The 7,930-nt window shown below is 47.2% G+C and overlaps 1 long non-coding RNA gene across 1 annotated transcript; it reads left to right on the top strand.

Moving 5' to 3' along the window:
• Positions 1 to 4,742: 4,742 nt before the first annotated feature.
• Positions 4,743 to 7,347, top strand: LOC119306186. The gene is made up of 3 exons (XR_005148885.1): positions 4,743 to 5,165; positions 5,247 to 5,382; positions 5,474 to 7,347. It is a non-coding gene; the product is annotated as an uncharacterized LOC119306186 (long non-coding RNA).
• The last annotated feature ends 583 nt before the right edge of the window (positions 7,348 to 7,930 follow it).

The raw sequence follows: 7,930 nt of genomic DNA on the forward strand, positions 1-7,930 counted from the left end.
GGAAAAGTTCACCAAATGGATAGATGCCAAACCAGTTAAAACGGCCGAATCCGGACCAGTGATAGACTTCATATCAGGGGTCGTACACCATTACGGTGTCCCCCACAGCATCATCACTGACAATGGCTCAAATTACACAGTCGATGAGGTGAAAACTTGGTGCGGTAACATGTGCATTAAGCTCGATTACGCCTCTGTCTATCACCCCCAAACAAACGGTCAAGTCGAATGTGCAAATGGTCTCATCATGAGTGGAATCAAACCCAGACTAGTGCGATCCTTGAAAGAATCAGACACGCATTCGGTCGAGGAGCTTGACTCCGTACTCTGGTGGCTGCGGACCATGCCGAATCGTACCACCGGATACACACCATTTTTTATGGTGTACAGCGCAGAAGCAGTGCTACCCTGTGACATAATCCATGACTCAGCTTGCATGAGCATGTATGAAGAGAAGGAAGCCGAGCTAGATCGGCAGGACAACTTAGATGCTCTTGAGGAAGAGCGTGACGTAGCAAAAGCATGTTCCGCATTCTATCAGCAACAGGCTCGAAGGTATCAAAGCAGAGAAGTACGGGCCAAAACTTATAACATTGGTGAACTAGTTCTATGCCTCCCCGAGAAGAAAAAGGACAAGCTCAAGCCCAAGTGGGAGGGTCCCTTCATCATTGATAAAGTTCTCACAAGAGGAGCGTACCATCTGCGCAATGCATCTGATAACAGACTCGAGCTGAACCCATGGAACGCGGCCAAACTCCGAAGATTCTACGCCTAGTGCCGAACTCAGGGTTCGTCTCCTCACCTCCGCGTCTTAAATTATGTTATCTTCCTTCCTTTCTCGCCTTATTTTCCTTTCCACACACAGCCTTACAAAACTATACGGATGCTTCGATCGCTCCGGCCGCACTATGCGTGCAGACTATACCTGGGGGCTTCCTATACGGAAGCTAAAAATAACCACTTTAATGGCTCCCTGCCAGCCACATATGCGTTTTTTTTTCATATGCGCCTTTTCCTCACCATTATATGCATCGATATGACTTAAGTTTTGGCCATGCTGGGTTGCCTGGCTCTTGTGTTTATGCCCTATGTTTCCGTTAGTTCGGCTAGGGCATAAGGGGAGCACCTCTGCGATTGTTACTACCGATTCAGTCGAATGTGTACCTCAGACTGGGTGAAGCCGAAAGCTAGCGTTCTTAAGGGAATATTCGATCGGTGAACAAAAGATGTTTTCGTTTATTACAACATGAATCCCTAGATGTTTTGTTTCCTACGCTATTGTTCATAGTTCGGACATGCACATCGATGCGTGCGCACCCAGAGAAAAGAACCCTTAACGGAACTATTCTCTCTGGAAGATGTTTCTTACTATCCATGTAATATAACATAACTAGTTGGGTACTTGTCTGTTCAAGCACTTATGACCCCTACGCCTGGTTTCCATGCATACCCCGGTTTTTTATAACTGTGCGGGTATTCGGATACACTCCGGACTATCGGGTCCGGGGGCTGAAGCGAAAAGGTCCGCCATGACAAATGATTTTCAATCCGGCTAGGGACTACATAGGTCCATTTAAATTACATAGTCACTTAGATTGGCTATACTCTTCCTCTATACCATACAACAGGCTGTCTAGCTTACAATCCTGTTGGGAATACTTTGCTGCTAACGCTACTTGGTCATATACCAGACTTACAGGTATCTCTTGCCCATCCGCCCCCACCGGTCCAACTTCGGCCATATGGTTCGAGCCAGCCTTGGCGTATTGCGTCTTCACCATGGCCCAGGCTTCCCTCACACCTTGTTGGCAGGCTGATATCTTCCATAACCGGAAGCGCCACCGTGCTCCTTTGAGTATCTCCACAAGCTCGCTCATGCCTCCTGGCAGGGAAGCGGATGGCCACAAGGCCTGGGCAATACCCTGCATCACCTGTCGCGCTCGTTCATGCAGTTGTGAAAGATCTTGCAGCATATCGCCTGCGGATCCGGGCATCTCCTCTTCAGGACGGCCCGTCAGCATACCTACAGACATAACTCTGTCAATACGCTTCCTCGCCGAACTATACTACAGTTCGTTTAAGCACTTACTATAAATGCCGCGTCGAAGCCTCCTGTTCTCCTTCACGAAGTTAGCAAGCTGAGCCCGAATATCTTTTAATTCGACGCTCAGTCGAATATTAGCATCTTGGAGATTATTTCTCTCTCGAATAGCCTTCGTCAGCACATGCTCGCCCGCCTTCAGCTGACTTTGCAGATGTGGCTCATTATCTTCCATAATCTTCAGATTCCCCCTGGGATTGTCTGCAACATCTCTTGTTAGATTTATAAACCATGACGAATAAATAACTGTTACAAGGTTAGTCTTACCAGAAGAGGCCCTTTTTGATTCCTCTTGTTCGGCAATAGCGGCCTTCAGTAGGGTCTTACATTCCTCCAGTTCTTGAGATAAATGGGTATTCTTCTCTATAAGAACCTATGCATATAATGATCCTTAAATCAGTTGTGCCAACTGTTTCAAGTCTCAGGGGCTACTACTACACATACTTATCAGATTTTCTTACCTGTATATCCTTCGCATACTGGTTCGTTGCTCTGGCAAGTCCATCTTGAGCGGCGCGAATATATGCGTCTCTGGAGTTGAAGGCAACGAAAGCCCCCTCAGAGAAAATACCATTGCGGAGTACGAACCGTCTGCGCCGGTGATTCATGGCACTCCTCACTTCAGAGTTTGAAGCGGAAAGCCTATCTGCATCCTCTGTGGGAGGGCAATTCGGCGTTGCCCCCACATCAGCCTCCACCCGTGAGTCCGCTTCAGGAATCCGACTGCTTGAGGCGTGGCCGGCAGGGGATCCGGATGTAGTCCGGCGGATGTTTTTCCTGCCAGGACGCAATGCAAACTGTCACAACTCGGCAAAGATAATCACAGAGCAAGTCCAATTTGTACTTCTGCCCCGGCGTCTCAGTTCTAACCGCCTTCCTCTTATGCCTGCCTGGACCGGATGCCCTTTGCTGATGAGCCCCCATGGGCTCGGCACAGCGTCCTGATGGCTGTTTCTGCAAAAATACAACATGTGCGCTTAAGGCATGGCATAATTCGGAATTCAGGGCTCCGGCTTTACTTACGTTGGACACCGGGAGCAGCCCGGGATAATCAGCAAGGATGGCCACTAAAGCGCCGTCGCGGCTTGCTTGATAAAATGTCCCGTATACAAGCTCCATGGATATATCCGGATCTTCTTCAAGTCTGGGGTCGAGAGCCCGGCCAGGATCCTCTGGCTGCAGAGGTGGGTTGTTGAACTCTTCCATGGCGCTTCTCAGTTCCTACTTTGAAAGTAGCAAGATAAATGATTGGTGACAAAGGACACAGGTATGAATAGAGTCGAGTAAGGAATGACAGCTTACCCAGCTTGGGGGGTTGTACATGGAAAATCCATCCCGCAGCTTAATGCGGAGGAACTCCTCTTCTTCCTCTTTGTACAAATCGAACAATATTTTCGCCAGTGCGGTGGCGGAGTCCAGACCTTTACGACCGCGGCGGGTGGCGTCGTCTTCTCCATTGAAGTGCCACATGGGTTTCCCCCGATATTGAAGTGCATGCACCCCCCGCATTATGCATATTGACATAACCTCTATCATTGTCAATCCTCGTATGGCCAGAATTTTTATCATGCCTGTCAGATAGAGGACCTCTCTGTCGTCTTCCTCCTGGGGGCTCCACGGGCGCCAGTTTTGGCATTTCTTCAGCGGGGCATTGGTAAACTCAGGAAGGCCCGTTCGGACTGGGTCTAGAAGGGGAACATCATCTACATAAAACCACTCTGAGGGCCAGTCTTCGGATGCCTTCTTCGGAGTGCCGGACAGGTATCCGGCCCGAGCGATGCGCCATATTTCGGCTCTACCCACTTGATATATAGATCCCTCCTGATTGCGAGGGACGAGGCAGAATAGCCTCTTCCATAACTCGAAATGAGCATCGCGGCCCAGAAAGAGCTCGTAGAAGGCAACATACCCTGCAATGTGCAGTATGGAGGCAGGAGTGAAGTTGTGCAGCTGGAGACCGTAGAACTCCAGGAGTCCGCAGAGGAATGGGTGGATTGGAAACCCCAAGCCCTCTCAGCAAATACGGGACAAGGCATATCCGCTCCCCTCTAGATGGGTTCGAAAAGGTCTCCGACTGCTCCTCGCCATTATAGGTGGCTAGTCCGGCTTAGACGGGGACCATGTATACAGGTGGGAGGAACCCCTGGGTCTGCAACTCCACTAATCGGCTATGAGGGACAAAACACTTTTCCCAATCACCTGGCTTAGAGCTAAGGGTGCGAGAGGAGGAGCTTCGGCGGCCAGCCATGATGGAGTGGCTTTTCCCGGGCACGCTCGGTTGAATGCTTGCTGGGAGGAAGATGGTGTGATTTGGATCTGAGGATCCCCGTCTCTTCAAATAGACGGTTGGCTTATAGGGTCAGGGTGGCAAATGTAAAAATGCCCCGACTTCTCGTATTCACTTGACACGTGGAGATAGCCATTATTGAAGCACAGAAGCCGAGGAGTACGACAATAATGGAGGCCGGACACTGTTTGCACTACAAGAAACCTATTAATGCATGACGGATTTTCGCTGACAGTTTTCAAACCGTCATGAACAGCCCAGTACAGATCCGCAAGCCCGCCTAAAGCCCTAAACTCTTCCCCATATAAAACCAAACCTTAAGACACTTCCCCGTCCCAGTCTATTGCTCCATCCGCCGCCGCCACACGTTGCCTTTGCTTGTCCCTGTCCTCCGCCGCCACGCCTCTTGTTTCCTCATCCCCGTCCTCCACCTCCACCTCTGCCGCCACGCCTCTCGTATCCTCATCCCTGTCCTCTGCCTCCACCTCCCGGCCTCCACTTCCCCGCCACCAATCGATGATGGCGGCCCGAGATCCATGGTGGCGGCGGTTGCAGCGACCCCATGGGAGTGGCGGCCAACACTAGTCGCCGCAGCGCACCTCTTTTGCTCACAACGAACGGCCTGGGCCATGGATCTCACCATGGGCCTCCCTCCTCCGTCTCCTAGGCCCCCCAGCTGCCTCTCCATCTGAAAATTTGGAGCAGCAAGGGTCGGACTAGCAGAGGATGACGACCTTGACCTGCCGGAGTCTCGAGCTTGACGATGCCCCGCACAAGGTCCCTCCCAACTTGGCCCCTCGTCTCATCTCTCCTTCATTCTCTCTCCATCCCCAATCAACTTTGTTTCCTTCGATTCAGATGAACAGGAGCTCTCTGCCTCTCCAGTTCCATGGACAGTGATGACTGGGACCCCACTCTCAAGCCCGACGAGCTGGGCGAGCTCGACGCCAAGGTCGTCCGCCCTGCCCACCATGATTCCCCACAGAGCAAGAAGGTTGACCCTCTCGTTTTTTTTCAAGTGATGGCTGCTCTGATCTAGCATAGTTCTCCAGGGGCTCTCAAATTTTCTTGGACTGAACTTGCAGAAAACGTGGCCACTTCCTTTCCTGATACTCGCATATTACTGCCAGGGATATATTAGCACTGCTGGCTATTTTATTTTTCTTCTCTCACCGTACGAGTCTAGCGGTGTAAAATTTGTGAGGTATGCTAGTTAATTAAGCAACTACTAGTTTATAAGTAAATGCCCATGAGATGCTCATGTTTGTTCTGTTTTTCTTGTTTATGGAGGGAAAATAACTCATCTATCTCACTGAATCCATTAACCAAGAGTAGATTGTTTGTTAACTAGGCCTGCTGTTAGACTGCTTCTCTGTTATATATTATGTGCAAACTGTCTATGTGTTATGTGGTGAAAATAGCCATCATATCGATTTCCACACAATCAAGTTTATAGATTTATGCCACATGAATTTTCATGCTATTGTACCAAGATGATTGTGGAATGCTTGGTTGATCACATTTGTTATCTGCAAATATACGTGTTGTATTTTTGTATATTTTGTTATGAAAGACATGTCCATTTGGAAGAAAAACACTACTTGGAGAAAAAGGGGAAGCCAAAATAGCTGACGACTATGTATTCTGGGGTGTGTCTGGTTTTGAGCCAAAGCTAGCCTTACTGCTAGTATCCCCATGTTTTATACTTGGTTGTTACATGTGCCAGAAAATTAATTAGCTAGCTCATATGCTTATACCAACATGGGTCGTATCTATCAGCCAGCTAGTACATGTGTGTTCCACTAGGAAAACATGTGCGCATGCTGCTTCATTGAACCTTTTTCTGCCCTTTTTCTGTTTGGTCATGATGATTTATTGGCTCCTTATATCAACTTTTCAAGTTAGGACCTCAAATGCTCATTTGCTAAAGAGAAATAAAAAAACCTCAGATACAGATATGTGGCATGTTAATTGGCTAAAAACCAAACTGAGACCCAACCATTTTGCCCAAAAATTGATAGATGCTATGGCTATAATCCAAAACAACACTAGCACACCAAATTTTTTCCCTTACTTTGGCAATGCCAAAATTTTGGCAGGGCAAGTTGGGGCACAAACCAAATAGCCCCCTGATTTCTCGGTTATTGTTAACATCAAAATCTGGTACAAGTCACTCTTGATTGTTCTTGGGTTAATGCCAAGCTGCTTATACAAATCGTTGATATTAATTTTTACATGCATAACTAGAAGTAGCTGATGCCCTTTTACTTTATCAGCTTATATAATTGATGCATACAAGTAGCTCCTGATCTTTGCTCAATTTAATATATATCACAATGATGAATTTCTTGTTCTCAGTACATGTCACCATGTTCAGGATGTTACGTACTAAATGCCTCTATCTAGACAAGTTGTAAACATAAACTTTTCCCACCCTTTACTCTGTTTTATTTATTTATAATAGAAACTGGTGCAGAGTTAAATATGTGTAGTGCTTGAAGACTTTTCATCTTAATTATATATGGTGCCCAACATTTTGTAATCCTATAAACCTGACAAAAGCTAACTCTAACTATACCAGGTATATGGTCTTCTTTGTAGCTTTTACCTTTCAGTGATTGTTGGTGCATTGACTGTAAGATAAAATTGTTCATTTTCATTTGTTTGTTAGATAATGAACATAGGAAACGGAATATCTTGAGTGTAGGCATCATTAGTAGGGGTTATGTTTGCACTTAAGGTACGAAATGATTATACCAAATTTTGATGACAGGTTTATATGGCCTCAACTACTGCTGCTATAGTAATTAGTTATGTGATGTGTTTTGTTACTTTGCCATTTGACATACATTTGACACATTTTTCTTTGGATTTGGAGAAGAACCCGCCTTGCAATGCCGAAGACAATTTATGCGCCGGACTCATTGTTATTGAAGCCTCGTTCGGGGGCTACTGAGGGAGTCCTAGATAAGGGGGTATCCGCACAGCCGAACTATGTACTTTGGCCGGATTGTTGGACTATGAAGATACTAGATTGAAGACTTCGTCCCGTGTCCGGATGGGACTCTCCTTTGCGTGGAAGGCAAGCTTGGCGATTCGGATGATAGATCTCCTTCTCTGTAACCGACTCTGTGTAACCCTAATCCCCTCCGGTGTCTATATAAGCCGGAGGGTTTAGTCCGTAGGACAACAACAATCATACCATAGGCTAGCTTCTAGGGTTTAGCCTCTACGATCTCGTGGTAGATCAACTCTTGTAATACTCATATCATCAAGATCAATCAAGTAGGAAGTTGGGTATTACCTCCATCGAGAGGGCCCGAACCTGGGTAAAACATCATGTCCCCACTCCTGTTACCATTACCCTTAGACGCACAGTTCGGGACCCCCTACCCGAGATCCACCGGTTTTGACACCGACAACTACAAGAAAACAACTAAACAAGACAATAAGGAAATAAATAAGCAAGCAATTAATGCTAGCCTATTACCGCTATTACACATATTACATCTACTGGGCATCAAAGTTTGCCACCAGTGCAA

Source organism: Triticum dicoccoides, chromosome 5B (genome assembly GCF_002162155.2).
Source record: "Triticum dicoccoides isolate Atlit2015 ecotype Zavitan chromosome 5B, WEW_v2.0, whole genome shotgun sequence".
Lineage (NCBI taxonomy): Eukaryota > Viridiplantae > Streptophyta > Magnoliopsida > Poales > Poaceae > Triticum > Triticum dicoccoides.